We start from the raw sequence: 20,474 nt of genomic DNA on the forward strand, positions 1-20,474 counted from the left end.
CTATGCTAACTAGATGGCCTGAAGTTACCACAAAGATATGGTTACAGCTCCTCTTAGTCTCAAACAAGCTGGAAATAGCTTTAAGAGACATGGAGAGCCTGGTACCTGAGTGCCAGTGGCTGTCCTACTTTTCCTAAGACCTTTCTGAGATAAGGGTAAGGCTGGAATTTAAATGGTGTTCAAGCAAAGATAGGAATCAGAATATAATTAACAGTGTATCAGCTGTCCAACAGCCCAGGCTGGACTGCATGGCTATTCGCCAATAAAAGGATGGAGGATTTCCAGTCTGCAGCTGTTAGATGATGGCTATGAGTCCTTTACACCACAGCCACACCACCTAGCAGTGCTTTTGTCTGCTCTCCCACATGTGCTCTATTTCAGCTCGGCTCTCGAGCTGTTTGGTAACTGCTTTAACTCCTGTGGTAGAAAGGCCATCTGGCCCAGCAGAACTTTTAGGAAATGTAATGTAAAAAATAAAAATAAAAAAAAAAAAGATGGCTTTCTTAAACACCCAACCTTAATTACTCTGCAAGTGGTTTAGAGATGTGGGTCTGGGAAGAGTGTTGAAATCTGCACAGATTTTTGGCTGGAGTGCCAGTCCCTTGGTCTGCATACCTTTCACCACCTGTACCTCCTTTCCAGAGTGCAACGCAACCTGCGTCTCTGTGACGGGTGCTGTGTCCCAGGGCCGGATCCTTCCTTCGGCATCGAGGCGAGGCCCGGGCTGGCCGCTTCGTGTCTTACGGAGAACGCCGGCTGAGCGCTGCAGGTACGAAAGGCGCGGGACGGGGAGGGGGCCGCGTGCCGCTGACAGATGCGCCGCAGCTCCTCTCGCTGAGGCGGTCAGCCCCGCCCGTGCGGTGCCCACTTTCAGACACCGCGGGGAGGCGAATCCCAGCGTCCCGCTGAGGGGCGCTGCCCGTAGCCCTCAGCACGCCCGTTCTCCCGCTTCGGGCCGCGGGGGGTCCCGCTCCTGAGCTGGGGGGCAGCGCCGCGCGCCCCCTGCGGCCGCGGCGGAGCCGGGAGCGTCGCCGGCCTCTCCCCGCTGAGGGGAGCCCCAGCCCTGCCGGGGAGGCTGCGCTCCGCCGGGGCCGGCACCTCGGCAGGGAGGGGAGAGGCGCTGCCCGTCCCCCCGCCCCCCCGGGGCTTCCCCGCTCGCCGCGGCCCCGCTAAGTCTGACGGAGCGCCGCCGCCCAGCGCAGCGCAGCGGCCAGGCGCAGGAGGGAGGCGCCGCGCGGCCCGGCTCCCCGCGTGCCGTCGCTCGGGGACGGCGGCTGCCTCCGCGCTCCCGGCCGCTCCGCTCCTTTGGCCGCCTCAGGTAGGAGCGGGGCGCGGCGCGGGAACGGGCTGCGGGGAGCGGCGGTCCCCGGGGGCTGCGTCCGCGCCGGGGTGACCTTGAGGTGTGGGGGACGGCGGGGAGCGAGATGCGGCTGAGGGATGCGCTCGGGCTGAGAAAGGGGACCGGCGGCTGCTGGGGCTCGCGCTGTCCCGCTCTCCGTGTCGGTAGAGCGGGAGAGGACAGCCGGCCGGAGTGCTGAAGGGAAGGGGCTGCCGCTCCTGGCTGGTAGGGTCGGGGAGAGAACGCCGTGCTGACAGGCGCCGTGCGGGTCGGGGGAGGCGGGTGCCTTCCCGCGGCCGTGGGGACACCGGGCTGCGGGAGCAGCAGCAGCAGCAGCAGCGGCACGTCTCGCAGAGCTCCGGGACGGCGGGGCCGGGCTGCGCTGCTCCCCTTTTCCCGCGAGGTTGGGCGCGTGTGGCGAGCAGCAGCAGCGCAGCCCCGCGGGTTCCCCCAACGCAACGCCGCCATCCGCCGCACCTCCGGCAGCTCCGGGCTGCAGGAAAGCTCTCTCCTGTCAAAAAGTTTTTTTCCTTTCCTTGTGTTTCTTGCTGATCGTTTTTACTTGCGTTTTCTTTCTTTCTTTCTTTTTTTTTTTTCTTTCTCCTTCTTATTGTTGCGCTGTTCTATCACGTGGCAGCAGTATAACCTACTTCTGTGCCCGTGCTTGCTTTTCTTTGGTAGTAGTGTGATGTTTGAGGAGCGCAGCACCGAGATGAGGTGCTGGGACGGGGACAAATGACAGCCAAGGCACGGAGCGGGGCTTCACAGCTGCTGAGGTAAAGGAAAATGTAAGTTTATAAGGAGCAGCGTAGAAGCGATGCGCTGTAACTCAGATCTCTGGAGGAGCAGCCATAGCTGCTGGCAGGTGCTGGTAGGTAAGCAGGGCTGAGCTGTGCTGCGCCTTGCGGTGCTGCCCGCGTCCCGCGGCTGTTTGCGGCTCTGAGCTGCGAACGGCCCGTGCCTTGCTTACAGGTCGGCGTTCTGCACAGTGACTTTGTGAGCTAACGAGCTCCATCTTCGTGGAGATGATGCGTTACTACGAGCTCTTCCTGATACAAACTGATACTGCCTGCGTAGTTAGCATCAATATTGACAATTTAACATCAAATGAAATTAGTATTTGGTTTAATTTTATACTGTTGAGTAGTGCTTTACCTCTGGTTCACATTCAGTATTATTACCAGTGTTGACTTTTGTTCGTGTTCTGAGAATCCAGTACCACAAACTCAGTTCCCAAGTTACTGAGTCCAAACTATTGGATCCAAGTTTCCCTATCCAAACCATACCTTTTAACCACTTAGTTACCTATTTCCTGATTGCGTTCAGTTGATTTTTATTGTTTTTGACAAGTTGTATTAACAAGTTCTAGTTAATACATTGCATGCAGTTCTGTGGTGCTGTCAGTTCACTGCGGTTCAGTGTGAGGAGAGCAGTGAGGAGAGCAAATGGACCATTACAATGCCCAGGGGTTTGTTCTGGTCCCAGTGTCTCTCCAGGTGCCTCAGTGTATTCACTCTGGCCTGGCACCCTGCCTCAGAATCGTCATGGAAACATCATTGAGTCTGTGATTCAGAGGGCTACAGGTCTCCACCGTGTCCCATATCACGTACTGGACACAGCGTGGCACTTTGGGTGGTGTTGGTTACCTGTTTGTAGGTAGCTGAGCAGGATGTGGTGCGTTTGTCTGGTTCCTTACGCTTCGTTAGCTGAGAATAAAGTGCTGCAAATCAGTTCGGTGGTGGGACTGGAAGGTGAGACTGTTTGCCTATTCGTAATCCTCTGGGAGCTGGCTTAGCATTTGTCTGTGTCAACAACAACAAAAAAAAGTGTTTTCTGGTTACTTGTTCATAAATTTAAACTATTTTAAGTATAGAAAGTAAGCTAAAAAAACTTCTTGGTATGCAAAAACATTCACTGTAGCTGCAGATAGCGTAGAATGATGGATGCAGTTGTGGGAAAATATCTGCATTGACCACAAGGAAGAAGCAGAGTAATTAGACAAGAGTTAAATGATCTGGTGTCAGTCTGATGGGAGGTGATAGCGAGGGAGAGAATCAGGAATGGGAAGAAAGTTCACATCTAAACAAAGCTGTGTGGCTGCTGAAATCTTTTAAAATAAACACATGGATGAAGCTCGGGCTCCCAGTAAAGCTTGCCAATGGAATGTGTGTGAGATAAACTCTAGAACTCTGCTTCAAAACAAAGCAAAGTACAAAATGCCCAAAGATTGCAAAGATGTAGGGTATTTCTTTTGTGAACAGAAGCAACAAATGCAAATGGTAAAATAGCTGTGATTATTTAAAAGAAAAACATCTAAAGTCTTTGAGAAAGGAGAAGTAAACGTGGAGAAATAATATTTACGTGTGGTAGGATAATAAAGATGACAGTAATTTATGTGATGTGGCTGAGATTGGTGTTGGTCTCAGTATATCTGGGTTACAAAATTACTGCAGAATTGTCAGTCAAACTGGAGGGACTTTTTTTTTTTTCTTTGAAGCCTGATCTGAATCATGTTTCATCTTTCACAAACGGAGTTATTTAATACTGATATATTTCAGACTTCCATTTTATAGCGGAAAAGAGTCGATTACACCTTACTGCATCTGATACAGTACAACCTACCTGATGTGTTAACTGTGATTTTTGTGTGTCCCCCTGCATGCATCACTCAGAGCTGGTTTTTGGTGTAATGACGTATTTGGAACCTCACATTGAGCATTCTTGAATATTTTGGAGCACATAAATAAAATAGTTGGTGTGCTGCAGGGACGCCCTCCGCACGCTGGAATGTAAACCTAGAAGGCTTTACATGTTTCTTGGAGGCAGAAGCTGCTACATGTTTAACATATACAATAGCAAGTGTACTTGGGAGGGCTCCTTGCATCCCTCAGAGCCTCAGGGAAATCCATCAGCTGCACAGAGCCAGGGCTGCTCCCATCTCACAGGTGGGTGCCCTCAGCCCCAGCTGCCACTCTCTGTGTGCTCTTTTTCTTTGTGTCTTGCTATTTCCCTCCTGTAGTCTGAAGGACTCGCAGTGCTGGCAGGCTTTGTGGTCTTCCCATTGCTCCTCTTTCTGAGCCATCCACGCACACAACTGCTCGGCTCCCTGAAGCCACTGTGTGCAGAAGGCTGAGTGTGCATGGAGTTGCTGAACAGGAAAGCAACAACAGTGCTATCATGTACGAGGCAGCACAGTGATCAGCGCAGGAATCTTTGTTTCCACAGTGAATTTATTTGTTGTATGGTGAAACACCTTCAAAAAGTATTAGCACTGGGGTTTTCAGACCCCAAACTGGTTTCTTTCATTGGTGCTTCTTGTGAAGGAGGTGTTTGTCCTGCCACTTGTCACAGTCGGTTGTGTACATGGTGTGTGGTTATATGGAAAGCATCTTGTGGGCTGGCAAATGGCTCAAGGAGGGGTTGAGGTGGATTGTTCAGAGGCTGGAGTGGGTTTCCCTTTCCTTCCCACCACATGTGGCTGTGGTTTGGCCTCAGATGTGTGTTTGTGCTTTGGACAGCTCTGTGCAGCCCAGAAGAGTGAAGCTGGCTATATCCAGCATTACATTTCTACAATTAGCAATCATTAATTTGGTGGTGTTTGTGGAATTATTTGCAGTGAAATTTACCTGTTAGCATGCCTGCAATAAGTTATACTGAACTTCACTGAAGGTATGCCTAGTATGAAATCATCTGGAAGGGATGAGGAGCATCTAAAGATACTGCAGTTATTATTGTCCACTTGATGTTGCATGTAACTTATTTGAAACTGCTTTGGGATTCAGGAGTCTTCTGATGGACAGGAGCTTTCTTTTGGTGGTTACCAGTGAGAATAACATACATGAGTAGGAGATGCTTTGCCTGTGCATTGCTTTACAGTGCAGAAGCCGGTGTCACCTTGAGGATATGGCTCCTGAACATCTGTATTGGTAAGCCTGCCCGTGGCAGGGGGTTGAAACTGGATGATCTTAAAAGTCCCTTCCAACCCAAACTGTTCTGTGATGCTACAAAGATATGATTGCATTCAGCAGATTGTATAAAAGTGGCCTCTCCAGCATTTCAGTTTTTTATTGTAAGTGTTGCCTTGATATCTAAACCTTTTAGTAATACTGTTATTATTTAAGGAGCTAATAATGAAAGAGGATTGAAATAGTAACGGACTTGTTTGGGGGAAATGTTCTCTGTGACCTAAACTGGAAATTCCCAACTGGCTGGTGGGTTCTTGGACTGTATTTCCGTAGATGTCTTAAAGCTTTTTAAGCTGGACCTTTAAATGGGGAGATTTATGATAATCAAAAGCAAAAAAATGTCCTTTCCTATTGGGAGATTACTTAGCAATTTTATTGATAGCAGCTGCTGAAGCTTACGATAAATTCATTTTATTTCCCAAAACGCTGGAGATTTTTGTTGTCATCTGAGCAGATTATTCCGTGTGTTTTTAGGTGCTGGCAAACAGTTGCAGTAAAAGCAGAATGTTGGCCTTGGGAATAAAGTTACACCAGAGAACTGATCAGAGGGTGCACGTACAGCTGCTCTGCTGCATCAAAGTTTTAGTCTTAAGTTCAAGTGCAGCTTCAATGCGTTAGTTTTATTCTATGAAATCTACGCATCATTTATAAGCACTTTCCAAGCACATATTTAACTTCAACTCAGTCTTTGTGGATTCAGAATAGAGAACTGCCATGAATACTGGTCTCGATATGGTAAAAAGTAATTACATGAAGACAAAAGGTTAAAAAAAAAAAAAAAGAAAAAAAAAAGAAAAAAAATCTGAAAAGGATCTATGCCATGGTATTGGGTTTTTCATAACTAAGTAATTACTGGGTGTCCAAAAGAGTGACAAAAAACCAAACCCACCTTTGTTTAAATGTGCAAATAACACAAAAATCATTCTGGAAAATGCAGAGTGATTCTTGCTGAAAGATTAAATACTTTGAAAAACGCTTGTGTTATGTACTGCAGCCCTTCTGTCGAGTGCTACAGAATTTGAGAGAAATAGGACCAAGGAGATTTGTTTCCTCCCAAAGATCATTATTGCTTTTTGTCTGGCCCAGCAGCATTCACTGCCTGTTATTTTTGGCTCTGCTAATGCTTACTGCTTTTATTGTCATTTTCTTTCTTTCTTTCTTTCTTTCTTTTATTTTTTTGAGTTTCTTGAGAGAAGAACAGAAAGGCTGACTTCATGTGACATTCCTGCTCTGTTCCTGCCATGATGTCAGACTCCTTAGAACCAGTAAATACGTCCGTCTGGCTGTACTATAGAATCACACAGAACTGTGGGGGTAGGAAGGGAGCTCTGGAGCTCCTCTAGTCCAACCTGTATTCTTGCAGTGTGCCATGTGAAATTATATTCCACTGACAGTGAATTTTAGGAATTGCTTTCAATCTGTGCCAGATTTTTAGAAGAAGCTGTGCACCCTCATAGGCTGTGATTTCATGTCAGTCCTTATTGTCCAATAGAAATACCACAGTGGGCAGGTACTGAAAGCCTGGTGGTAGTATACCTGGTGGTAGTATACCTGGTGGTAGTATACCTGGTGGTAGTATACCTGGTGGTAGTATACCTGGTGGTAGTATATGTTGTTGATTATTGCTTTTCACCTGTTGGAAGGCTGGTTATCATATAAAAAAAGAAAAGTCTTGTCTTTGACGTTTGGTTCTTTCCTGGCACTCAGTGTTTTAGGTGCTCATATCCACATCTTCCTGGGTATAGCAGAGAGGCGGATTGGTTTGCAGTTCCTTGTCTCCTGGTCTCTTTGATGCTGCAAACTATTTTTGCCTCTTTGCAGTCCTTTGGAAATTTTCCCCTTCCTTGGTGCGTTACTGAATGGAATAGCTAATGTTTGGGGATGGCTTTGGGAACTTTGTCAGGTCCTGTCAAACTGACTGTGTCTGGCTTCCCTCAGTATCTTTTAACCTGTTCTTTTTCCTTCATGCCTGTATCCTATATTCTTAGTAGAATCACTTTTGAATTATTTTTTTATTCTACATTATCCTTAAGACATTAAAAGAACATGAAGGAGGTACTGAATACTTCAGCTTTCTCTTAACCATCTGTTATTTTCTCTCCTTTTCCATTAAAGCCTAAAACCTTTGCTTACCTTTGTCCCTCTTTCCTTCTGCTGTATTAATAGATCCATCTTTGGTTGCCTTTCTGTGGCCCTCATTAGTTGTTGATCCTTTTGTGTGTTGGCTCATCTGGATCATACCGTAGATGGTTGTGCCATTCTTTTCTACCTGTTCTTTGTTAAATCCTCTTGTTTCACCTTTTATAGAATCTCTTCTGATAGTCAAAGCCCTTGAAGACTCTTATAATGCTTTGTACATTTCCTCTGCACTGCGATTGTCTGATGCACTATTTTATACTGGTTTTGTTAATAACTGTCAGCTTTCCTGAACTCTTGGGTTCTAAGACCGTCTCTTCAGAAGATGTTACAATGATTTGACAGAGTCTGCTGAAGTTGCTGCCCTGAATTTCACTTCTCTTTTTGTGCTTCCTTCACATCTTCCATTTCATACAATAGTGAATTCCCTCAACTTGCGACAGTGCTCACTGGAAATACATTGCTGCCTTTAAGATCTCACTCAATGCTTTCCTATTAAGCAGAATAAAATGTAGCTGCAGCTTTGGTAACATCTTCCATGTTGGTACCTCTATCTTGTTAGCCCAGCTCCGCCTTGATAATGTAACATGGTTCCTGCTGGGGGGAGCAACCTGAAGAGATGAGAGAAGGGCCAGGTGAGTGATGGCTGGGGCATGGCACAGGGGAAACAAGACTGCCTGTGGAGTCACTTGCTTTGTTAGGGAATGCTTTCTTAATTCATACAAATTGCTTACTACTGGGCTATTGTTTTGGGTTAATAATTAAACTACTACAGTATGTACTTACCCCGTGTGTTTCAAGGGTTAATTCATTCCTATTTGTAAAACTGTTGAGTATTTTGGATGAAAAGCAGTATTGCAAGTGCAAAGTAACGCAAGATACTTTTGACGATACTCAAAAAGAGTATTAAAGACACTTAAATAAGGGCAAGGTGTGGTGGTTTCTGAACCCAGATTCTTCCCTTTGTGAAAACACCAGTTTTCTTGGTGTTTATCTTGTGGGCACTGTGCTGAGAACCAAATAGAAGAACCTGCCTGCAACAGAAAATTCTTTCAGTTAAAACTTCTTGCTCATAGAAGGAATGTCCCACTGGTAAGCTTAGCACTAAGTCATGCATTCTTGTCAAGAGACCATTTCCAAGTTGCATTAATGTCTTGATTGTCAAATAAGTTACAGATAACACAACAGAAATATCTGAAGTGTTAAGGGCAGGATTTTTAAAATGGGGAGGAATGGAAGCCAAATGCAATTTAAAGTCCTATTGGCTCCTCCTGAGGTTTGTGCATCCAACATCAATTGGATGCTTTTGTGAAAATAGCACTCTAAATTGGTGGCTAATAGAGCTCTTCCCATTATAATGGTAAAAGCAGCTTGTAAGTCACCATTAATAATTTAGCTGAAGATTATTGGAGTTCATTCGATAACTCCTGAAAAGGATGAAAAGTTTCTCCCGTTGATTTCAGTGCCTTTGGGTTACGTTGCTGGAGGGCTCTGATGAAATATGTCTGTGGATGATTTTCCCCTTTCGGTGCATCTGGTGGCCAAGAATGAAAGTCTTAAGTTACAGGCGAGGCTGATGATGGACTCATCTTTGATGCTGTTTACGTACAGGTAGGTAGAGGGATGCGTAGGACCCCGTTCTGCCGAGCGCAGGAAGAATCGGGCACAGGGCATTGCTCCGCCAGCTCCCTTCTCAAAGGCTCAGCAGTGGATTCGCACGGGAGGGGTGGGTGAAGCAGGAGCTATTGCCGCTGTGCAGTGTGAGCTCTGCGTCAGCCGTGCTGCTCCCCCAGCCCGCCTCCATCAGCACAGCTCTGTCTGATGCCGCAGCCTTTGCTGTTCGGCAGCAGAGAGGAGCTGGCTTTCATCCTTCCTGCTCTCTCTTTGTCTGCCCCTCCTCTGTCATTCTCTCTCTCCTTCCATTCTCAAAGGTATCTAGATGAATCCTTTCCTCTCTTAAACCATTTGAACACCTGAGTGGGCTTAAATGTGCTATTGCTTTGAATGGAAACGTGCCTTTTACGTCTGTTTCAAATGAGAAAAGTCGATTAAAACCCACCGATTTGATCAAACCACATTTCCAGTCATCCCAGGAACGCAGCGCCGTGTCCGGATAATCTGTGTATAAATACAGAAAGTAGAAGCACCATGTATGTATTTGTGGGGACATACAGTCTGTAGAAGAACAGCAGTAGGTCGCTGGCACTTTTAGTATAGCAAACGTGGCATTTAGAGGTTCTTAGGGAGATGCGGAATTTTTGTTATCACATCAGTATCAGTGAAGAGAAATTGGTTAATCAAAGCAAACCTTTTTGAGAATGTATTTGTTAACCCTGAAAGCTGAGCTGATGGGTCCAGATGTCTCTGCCACAGAGAAAGATTTTTCTGAATGAATGCACTCAGACCACAGCGCTGAACTGGAAGTTGTTTGGAAGTATTTGTCTTCTCACAATGCTATTCGTTGCTGTTTGCTGCCAGCCTGTCTGCAGCAGCAGTGGGTGCACAGCTCTGATGTCTTTTCATGTTGAATAAAGCTGTGTTTCTGACATGATCCTGCCCGAGTTTCCCTGTGGCACAGTGTGCTGCACACTGAGGGACATCTGGACAAGTTGAACAGAAACCTTGCAATAATGTGCACACATTATTGTTCAGTTCCTCTGTGAATGCCTCCTTGATTTTAGTGGGGGAAGCTTTTTCAACCTGTTGTTATGTGTGACTTCCGGCTTCAGAAGTCCCAGCAATTCAGCCCAATTTTTTTTTTTTTTTTTTTTTTTTTTCCTGCATGTTCTTCTGTAAATGAGGCTTAGAAGTGATGAGATCAGTGAAGCTTATGATAACCACTCTGATTTTAAACCTATGACTTCTGGAATAGAATTGTATCCCTAAATGCTTTGCTTTACCAAGGGAAAGCATACAGAAGAAAAAGCCATAGGATGACTGTAAGTGTTGAACAATAAAACCAGAACAAAAAGCTTTCTATAAATAGTAAGGCAGTCCCAGTTCAGCAAAGTACTTAAGCATATGCCTAAATCCTTCCTTGTTCAGCAAAGCACTTACATGTGCGTTTGAATTCTGCTGAAATAAAGCATTAAATATCAGGCTTAAGTGCTTTGTTGAATTAGGAGCTGTATCTGTGCAGACAGACCTGGGGAGAAAGATAGTTTTCTTCGTGGGAAAATGGTATGTTGTAGTCGTGGCATAATATCTTGTGTGAAATTTTTGGCACTGTGCACTGGCTGATTAACTTGGAGAACAAGTGGACATTAAAGCTGTAGAGTGTCTTTATGTTCTGATAGTTCAAATCTGTGTTCTGTTATTGGCAAATTGATCAGACTTGATGCTAACAGCAGCTCTTGTAATAGTAGGACCTGCATTAGCTATTAGAGTGAATTTCCTATTTCTTAGAAAAACTAATATAATAATGATTTTCCCTGTGGCAACAGTGAAGCAGTCAGTACTTGGAAATTTCAAATTGTGAGCATCTTGATCCAGATGCCCCAAGTAGCCTTCCTGTCAAGGAGTTTGCAAATACAGGTAAAGACCCTTTTGTACAAAGGCTTATTTTCTCAGAAAATATTTAGCCTCTCTTTTCCCACAATAAGATGTATTTAAACAATTCTGGGTTTTCAAGGTATTAGCCTCTTCTGAAACTCTCCTGCAGGATGGGGAAGTACTGGTAGCTTTTTTTGGTCGTCTCCTCTCTAAGGAGGCTTCATATAATGTTAATACAGAGGTTGTGATGGCTAGCTGGGCTGTTCAGAAGTCAGTATTTAAAAAGCGTATCTTAATCAATCTTAATCAGGTTAAAGTAGTGAAAACACAACTCATCCTGCTTGTTTATAATGTGGACAAGTACACCTAATCTGATAGTGGTTGCATTTGTGGGAACAGGTTATAAAACTTAAATTTCCCCAGGGATGGAAACCTCTCTGTGTTGCTCCTTTGGGACTTGGAGAAACAGACCTGGCTTCTGGGAAACCTGGCCCAAGTCCTGCTTTGATTGACAGCACAGTGTTCAGAACCCAGATTTAATCGGCCCTAGGATTCCCAAAATGCATTTCAGTTCATTAGTTATGACAGTCAACATCACAGCTAGGACTTTTTTTTTTTTGCCTTTCTAATGAAGATCTGGGGGAAGAAGGTAAGTAATGAGTATGTGAACTTTGATATAATCTATTATTTTTTGCTCTGATATTATATTAGAACAGAATTACTGTGATGATTTGCAGGACATGTGTGGCACGTGGGTTTAGAAGACCACTTTCAAAATGAGTCTTTGTACTTCTGGGGCTCTTTAAAAATCAGTCTACAGAATCCAAGTCCTTCCTAGTGCTGATTGCCTAGCACAGTGCTGAAGCACGCTTTTATTGCTTTGGTTACTTTACTGTTGTTCTGTTGAGCAAATCTGTGAGCCATTCTATGATTCTAGGAAAAAGGTTGGAAGGAACAATAGAGATCATCTGGTTCCAACCCCCTCTTCTGTGGGCAGGGTTGCCACCCACTTAAATTAGGCTTCCTGGAGGTCTCATCCATCCTGTCCTTGAATGCCTCCAGGGATGGGGCATCCACAGATTCTCTGAGCAGCTATACCAGTTCTACATCACCCTCTGAGTAAAGAAATTCCACTGTATGGCTAATTGAACTCTCCTCTCTTTTAGCTTAAAGCCCTTTCCCCTTGTCCTGTCACTATCTGACCACGTAAAGACTCCCTCCTGTTTATAAGCTCTTCTCAAGTAATGGAAGACTGTAATGATATCTCTCTGGAGCCTTCTTTTCTCCCAGCTAAACAAGCCCAACTCCCTTTGCTTGTCTTTATAGGAGAGGTGCTTCAGCCCTCTGAACATCTTTGGGCCCCCTTCTGTCCTCAATCCAACATTTCCACATCTTTCATGTGTTGGTGGCCTTCTGGACTGCAAGTGCATGCTGCTGGCTCATGTCCAGCTTTTCATCCACCAGGACCCTTTCCTCAGAGCTGCTCTCAGAGAGTTCTTCTCACAGCCTGGGATTGCTGCAACCCATGTGCAAAACCTTGCACTTGATTTTGCTGAATCTCATTAGGTTCACCTGGGTCCACTTTTCAAGCCTGTCCAGGTTCCTCTGGATGGCATCTCTTCCTTCTGTTGTATCAACTGCACCACTCAGCGTGGCATGGTCAGCAGACTTGATCCCACTGTCTGTGTCATTGATAAAGGTATTGAAGATCACTGGTCCCAAGACAGACCCCTGCAGGATACCACTAGTCATCAGCCTCCACCTGGACATAGATCTGCTGACCACAATCTTCTGACTGTGACTATTCAAGCAATTCTCTTTATCTCCTGAATAGTCCACCCTTCAAAAGCCATCTCTCTCCAATATAGTGATAAGGATGTAGTTGCAGGACCGTGTCAAAGGCCTTGCACAAGTCCAGGCAGGTAATATCAGTTGCCCTTCCTTTGTCCACACGATGCTGTCACTCCATCACAGAAGGCTATCAGATGGGTCAGGTACCATCTGCCCTTGGTGAAGCCATGCTGGCTGTCCCAAATCACCTCCTCATCTTGCACGTGCCTTAACATAACTTCCAGGAGAATCTGATCCATGATATTCTCAGACACAGAGTCGAGGCTCACTAGCCTGTAATTCTCCATTTTTCTTTCTCCCTTTCTTAAACATGGGAGTGATGTTTCCCTTTTTCCACCCACCAGGGATTTTGGTGATCTTGGTCTGACTACCGAGACTTTTCAAATACAGTGGAAAATGGTTTGGCAACCAAGTGGGATCGTGTTTCTGTGATATCAGTTAGCTCATAGTTTTCCAGTTGCACCGTGGTTTCCCTCTCATTCTGCTTATTTCCCATGCTATGTGTTTGTAGAGGCACTACCACTGGGCTATTGGCCACAGTACCATGTTGGATGAGCCCTTCCAAATTCCTCTGGGACAAATCTGAGGTTTTCCTCTGCTGCTTCCTGATGTGACAGTGTTCTCCAGCTCTTGTCTGTTACTCACAAGTATATCCTCTTCCCCCAACAAGTCTAGTTTCAAGCTCTGATGATCAGCCTGGACAGCTTGCTGCCCAGTATATTCTTGCCTCGCCTGGTCAGTTGTGTTCCTTTTGTTTTTTATTTTTTGATGTCTGATAAATCCCTATCATGAAAAGCACAGTGTAAGAATGGTTAATTCAAATATTATATGTTTGAGCTGATTAAAGAAATTCTAATCTGGATTTTTACATAGGAAGTTATAAAGCAGTTTCATAATTTAAACCAGATCAAGTCTATAAAGTTGTAATAAGCTCATGTAAATCTCCCCAGTGTAATAAAGTTGAAATATTTCAATTGAACAATTAAAAAGCCCTGTAAATATTTGAGTGAAAGTCTCTTGTTGCTTTACATTCTATTTGATTAGAGCGGATATAGCTTTGAAGAAGTGCCATTTTGATCTGATTCAAAAGGTCAGCTGTTAGGAGTCATGGTTAATGTCAAAATGCTCTTTTACTCCATGTGCTGTGTTTGGCACTCTGAGTTAGACACAACGAGCTTTATCTGTTTTGAATTTCAGACTATGTGAATGGCAATTTCTGCAGTAGGGATCAAACTACCCATTAGAAACAGGATAGAAATAAGAAAATCAGTCTGCAGAATGATGTATCCCTTCTTTTATAATTAATGAATTTATACTATCTGATGTAATTAAGTAGGTTGGTAAATAAGAAACTAATGAGCTGCTCTTCATGAGACATGCAGATGGGTTAACTTCCAGTAGGTTATTGCATTGGAAGTGACAGATTGGAAATAAGCTGACAGTGTTTGATGAAATGTACCTGTAATGAAGTGAGCCAGTTAGCAAAATATAAGCTCCTATTAAGCTTCCTTTTCAAAACACTGGAATATTTTTAATGAGACACTCAAGAACTGTGTTTTGCTAAGGTAGTGTGGCAAATAAGTTCTTATATTATTTATTCCAATTACAGGCGCTAGAGATACTTAAATCTTGCTTCCAGGAACAGGAAAAATATTGTAAAGCTATGTCTCAAGCACCAACACTAAATTTAATCAGCCAAATAACTTACAGGTCTTTGTTTAAGACAAAAATTTGAAGCAAATGAATGGCCTTCTATGCCTATTTGACATTGCATTTTTCAACTGAGACAGGATTTTGATATGCACTAGAGGGTATTGTGAGTGAAATTATCACTGACGGAAACAACTGCACTGTACACTAAACTCATAAGAAGCAGAAAGGTGTATATTGATATAATGTAGTGATTTGACAGTGACTTAACTAAATTTAAGATGGTGGATATGCTTGATCACTTACTACATAGAGGGTAGGTTTAAAAACACACATAAATGAGGCCCTCCTGTTGAGTCTAGTGGGATTAATTGGACCTCCTTGCTTTCTAAACTCCATGAACTGGAGGTAAGCAGCCTAGGTGCAGCTGGACCCACCCCTAGTCTCAACCTTGGTCAACAGTTTATGCTAAGGGATCATATGTACACAATCATTCCAAGATATAATCTTAGCAAAGCTAACAAAGCTTACAATCAATCAAAGATGTGATCTTAGCAAAGCTAACAAGGCCTAAGGCAAACTACTAGTCACTTCTGAGGATCTGTTCAGGATCAGCACGGTGCCTTAACATGGAGGGATTTCTGCACAGATGTGACCTCAAGGAGCAACTTTGGTTGAGGGGAGATCATATCACAGCCCACTGCCATACAAGAGAGCCTGGGGGACTCTTGGGCTGCCTGCTATTTATGGGATAAGATGATAATTGTCAAATTTTGTTTTTAGGCACATGCTCAGTTGGCCCTCCGCTGTTGGACCAGGTGGCTGCTATCAGTTCTTCCAGCCCTCCGGTCTGAGACACATTTGTGGTTGTTTATCTGCCTTAGAGTGTGTTATCTGTTCTGTTCTGTTGGTCTGCCTGTGCAAGGCCAGGCCCAAGGTAGAAGTTAGGTGTATAAAAGGAAGCCGGGGAACACACCATTACAGCAACTGAACACAATCATGGTTATTAAATATTTTTATTGACTAAATAAAGGAAAAAGCGGAGGGGAAGCATGAACAGTCATTCCTTCCTATGGTGTTCCTTCTGTGCACTTCCTTGCAGAAAGCTTTCAGTAGATGTTAACCTAAGCAGGTCTTCATCAGCTGCATATGTTCTCCTCTCTTTCTCCCTCCACCTTTTTGGGAAACTGAAATCAAACTGCCTTGTGCTGCAGTAATGAGTTGAGTGATAACTTGCAGAATCAGTGATGACCTGGAAGCTTGGTTGGAGGTTTCCCTTTACCCCGGTACCGTCCTGTGGCTTTTTCCTAGATACTTCCTTTCTGTTTGAGATGAATGGCAAGTGAGTATGAAAGTAAAAGTGTCTATCAACTTAGAGCAAATCTATTTTTTATTCCCAATACTTCAGGAAGGTGCAAGGCAGGTTTCCTTCAGCTACATTCCTGGGTCAGCTGCTGTGTGTCTGTGATGGTCTCATGCTTTAACAGGATGGTATCGATGGTATCTTATCACATTCACTTTTCTAATTCTTAGACAGCAGAATTATATGCAATATCAGGTACAGTAGTAGAAGTCAGAATATCTTTGCTCTTACAAATTCTGTGTATTTTAAATGTTTTCGTTTATTTTAATTCTGTCTTTTTCAGAGTGCTGAAGGGTTAGTAAGGACTTGAAGTTTGTCTCAGATTAGTCAAGTTGTGTAAGCTTGCTGTATTCAGCAACTTTACTGATATGAATAGCTGCTTGAGATCACTGTAAGGTAAATGCTTCTGTTTAAATAAAACATACATAAAGAAATATATTTCAGAAAATGCTTCTTGTGTTTAGTATCTCAGCCTAGGAATTGAACCAGTATCTTCTGCAAAATCCTCCTTGTCTATAAATGTTTGTGAAAGCCTGCCCAACTATAAATAGGAAAGAAGGCTGAAGATGCAATCTCAGAAGATGCCAGTTTCAGTGAGGAGGGTGCTAGAACTCTGTAGCAGTGGGGCACCCCAGGGGTGTGCTTTTTATAGATGAGTTCTTGGCTGTGATGATGCAGGCGGAATACCGAATTAATTAATTTAATTTGCTGTTCTCTGGCACAGGTTTTTCTGTGCATCATCTTCATGATATGTGATAGTTTCCTTACAAGTTGCAATTCTTGGGATCAGATAATACTGCTATGTGACCTTAGATATCTTTTTTAACTCTTCTTAAAAGAAAAGTCTCTTACAATTGTGCAGAAGATTAAATAGAAAATGACCCAAATGTTGCTTTGAAAATAAACAAAACCTCAGCTTTTCTTTTGCTTACTTCCTTATTTTTGGGTGACCTTTTTAAAGGGTGACCTGGTTCATTTTTTCCCCTCACTTTTTTGGTAATAATGTTCAGCAGATAACTCTGGGGCTGTTTTTGAAGCCAGTCCTTGGCTACAGTAGTCAGCATTAATGCCGTATGTAATGTTCCCCTTTTGGTGTTCAATTGAGGGTGTGAAATAGCATTTAAACTCACTGGGGTAGAAGTGGCTATAAAATGGAGTGTCTAGCTGACAACAGGTTAAAATCTGTAGATACAGAATCTAATGAATTTGAGAAAACTGTCTGCAAATGAAGAAGTAATATAGTAAGTTTAAGCTTTGATGTGCTCCATGGTGTCTTCTTGCCCAAACAGATTATGGAAATGAAGTAGTAGCAATCAGCTTTAGTTTTTTTTTTTTGTTTTTTTTTTTTTAAGAACTCTTTCCTCAAGGAATTAAATGAAAGATCTGTTAGATAAGCTCAAATTTAAAGGTACCACGAAGAGTAGGGCATTCTTGTCAGCTATTATATTGAATTCCATTGTTGTTATTGTGAGTGAAAACTGGTCCTCCAAATTCTAATTCCAATTGAATAAGAGTCACCTTTGCTGCTAGACTAATTAAAATATATAGTTGATGTTTGCAAAAACTTTCAGGGACTCGTGAGGTTGTAAAAGTAGGTAGTCATGGGTGAGGATGTTCTGTAATCTGTGCAGACTCACAAGCAACAGAGATGCTGTCTAAGACAGGTACTGAGCACAGTAGTGCTGAGTGGTGTGTATGTGCTACAAAACAAGACACCTGTCTCTACAGACAGCAGAGTGCTGTGCGTTCTGTAGGTTTTTGCTATAAAAACAATTCAGGTCTTGTGACTGTGTGAAGTGGATGAATGCATAAGTTGTGAGTTAAATAAGTTGTGTTCCTAGGGCTCTTCCCTAAGAGTGCGGAGTTACGCTCAGAGGGGAAAAAGTGTTTTGTGACTGTATTTCTCATATCCCAGCTTCACTTCTCCTGTTTAGCCATATTGAGAACTGGAAGAAAGTTAGCATTTGGAAAGTCGGGGTTGAATAGAGCACAGGAGCAGACGGTACTGTGACCAAAGGCAACTGGGCCTGGGCAAGCAGAGGAAACACCTTGACTACAAGGTACTTCATGGTATAAATTAGGACAGATATACCCACCTTCCCTCCCCAAGACAGAAGTTACTCCGCTGATTTCCAGTATTGAATAATAACAAGGATCTTGAAAAAATAGCGTGTTTATATTGGCTCAATGTGAGAAAACTCTGAGCAGAAGAGGAAGCTGATGAGGAAAAGCCTCATGGTGCCTAAAACTCCTCAGAGAAGCAGAGGAGAGTGGTAATGATTTACCTGCAGTTGTGCTGTCTTTTCCTGTGGAACTAAGATGACACACCTTGTAAGAGTCCTTTGTGGGGAAGATGGCAGAGACTTGAATCCGTGTGTTGCACTCACAATGCTGTGCGTTTCTAGCTTTACCTCAGTTACAGTTTTCCATTGCTGATGAGTGTGTTCTGTAGGCTGCAGGCTAACTTGTAGCTGTGTTTCAATCAGCTGGATTTACTTGGTCCTGGGATTTTTGCTCTCCCCTTATCTGCTTTGCATTTCTTTCCTGTGGGCTCAGTGGTTTACTTCAGTGAAGTTTTACTAATCAGATAGCTTATGAACTTTCTCACAAGGCCATTGATGGACAAACAGAAGCTGAGTACACTGGATAAGTTAAAAATTTACTGTCGTGAACATTTTCTGCATTAGAGAACTTGAAATTAATATGGATAAATATGATAATTTACTGATAATTACTGCCTAAGATATATAATTGGCAGAAAAATAATCTGAAAATAGATACTGTTACCAAGGGCAATAATACTGTTAAATAGAGACATTAATAGAATGTGTCAGAACTGTTTTAATTTAAGTTGTCCATTAGGAAACATCAGTATGATATCCTTCTTTTGCCTTCTCTAGCAACAACGTGACAATTTGTAGTTCCTATATAGAAGCAGAGAGAAAACAGTTTAAGAATAGTAGGGCAGAAGCATAACAAAGCATGGCATTCGGCAAAAGGTGAATGCATTTCTACACTCTTAATTATTAAAAAAAATATATAAATCATCCATGCACCTTAGTTCTAGGTGTAATTAAATCTCTGAATGAGATAACTGTTAAGAATGCAATCTGACTGATTTGATCAGCATTACCCTGATCAGCTGGGAGATAGAGAACCACACATCTCAGGTGGCAATCTGTAGTCTTTCTTAACATGTCTGAAGACATTCCTTTCAATTTCTGCTTTTCAGTGTGTACAAAGTGCTTCTCATTTTCTGTTAAATTTCTCTTTATTTAGCTGTTTTGAAAGATAAGCTATAAACATTTATAAATTGTAATTATAGAGACATTTCATTGCTGTGTACATAAAAGCGTTTGAGCACAGCCACAAGAATTCTCTATGGAGTCAGTTTATTGTGTGCATTAACTATAAAATTAATTTTCTGCTGAGTAATTGTAACTGGCTCAAAAGTGCAACCCACTCAGACTTAGCAAAGCTTCAAAGATTGTGAGAAACCCGGTGATGAGTTTTAGAAAAAACGGAACTCTAATTTTATTTATTACTGCTCTAGTGCTGATCCCACATCAGTGCTCCCCAGAGCTGCATAGCGGAATGGTAGAGAGCAGAAACGGCACAACTTAAAGAAAGGGGTATGAATGAGAAGAGTTGTCATTTATACAAGCAGGGAAGAAACTTTATGAGTATATCCAAACAAGTCAAAAGCTTTATGCATTACAGTTGTCAAGTGTTGATCCTTTGCAGCAATAAAATTGCTTCTGCTAAGTTCTTTGTGACGCCAGGCCAAGTATCGTAAGAATATCAGTAATCCCATCTAGGAAAAAGCTGACTCACCTGACTGGCAATGATGGGCAATGGCTGTAGAACACACTTTGTCAGGAAGTAGTCTTCATTCAGGAGCCATTCTCCCATGGGAGGCTTGCCCTTGAACGAGCCCAGGGTGGGATGGACCCTGAGTCAGATGGGAAGCACAGGTGGACTGCTTGCACCTGCACTGCCTGGGCCAGCCGCCCTGTCACCAGGTGCTCCATCATCCATGTCCACCTGTCACCAGGTACTCCATTATGTCATGGCCAGTTCAGGCCATGACATAACAACTCCGCTACACCAAGACAGGGCTGTGCTGTTAGAGGAGTTAGCCTGCAATAATTGCTGACATTTCATGCAATAAAGAATTAGAATGAAAGAATTTTAGGAAAACCTAAAAAGTGATGCATGTCTGTCTCAGCTGAGTTTTCTGTACTTTGATTTGGGCAGATAAGTGTGTGTGCATACATGGCACCATTTAATTACAGCTCTGAGTAAATGGTGAATATGTGCACATACATAAACACATGTGTGCTGTCCTCGGTATCATTTAATTACCTCCCAGAGCAAACAGTCTTTCTGCTTTCTGTATCCTGGGGCACGAAAGGAATGTTTTCTTCTTTTTTTTTGTTTCAGGAGCATAAGGCTAAGTGTTTCTCTGAAAGGTGTCTGCTCATATCTGTCCCCTGAGTAGAACAGAGAAACGTAGTAGAAATGACTGCAAAATTAGAGCTGCCTTACGATTTCTCAACAGTTCAGTATCTTATATTGTATAAGATTGTTTTGTGTGTTTTTCTTGCATCTTGCTGGAGTACCAAATATATACATATGTAGTGTGATCGTTACAAATCAGATCTGACCTAGATGCTTT

The 20,474-nt window shown here is 43.2% G+C and overlaps 1 protein-coding gene across 13 annotated transcripts in view; it reads left to right on the forward strand.

Annotated features, from left to right (window-relative positions):
• Nucleotides 1–747: 747 nt before the first annotated feature.
• The window catches only part of ATP2B2 (ATPase plasma membrane Ca2+ transporting 2), a 397,887-nt gene continuing 378,160 nt past the window's right edge, over nt 748–20,474 (forward strand). For 4 of the 13 annotated variants that reach the window (XM_085236248.1, XM_085236244.1, XM_085236255.1 and 1 more), the window contains exon 1: nt 927–1,318. The gene's annotated coding sequence lies outside the window, so the exon portion shown is untranslated. Of the gene's footprint in view, nt 770–925; nt 1,319–1,808; nt 2,128–20,474 lie in introns of those variants that run through there. The other 9 variants (XM_085236251.1, XM_085236252.1, XM_085236247.1 and 6 more) reach the window with 8 other exon arrangements.

Source organism: Meleagris gallopavo, chromosome 14, assembly GCF_905368555.1.
Source record: "Meleagris gallopavo chromosome 14, MGAL_WU_HG_1.1, whole genome shotgun sequence".
NCBI lineage: Eukaryota > Metazoa > Chordata > Aves > Galliformes > Phasianidae > Meleagris > Meleagris gallopavo.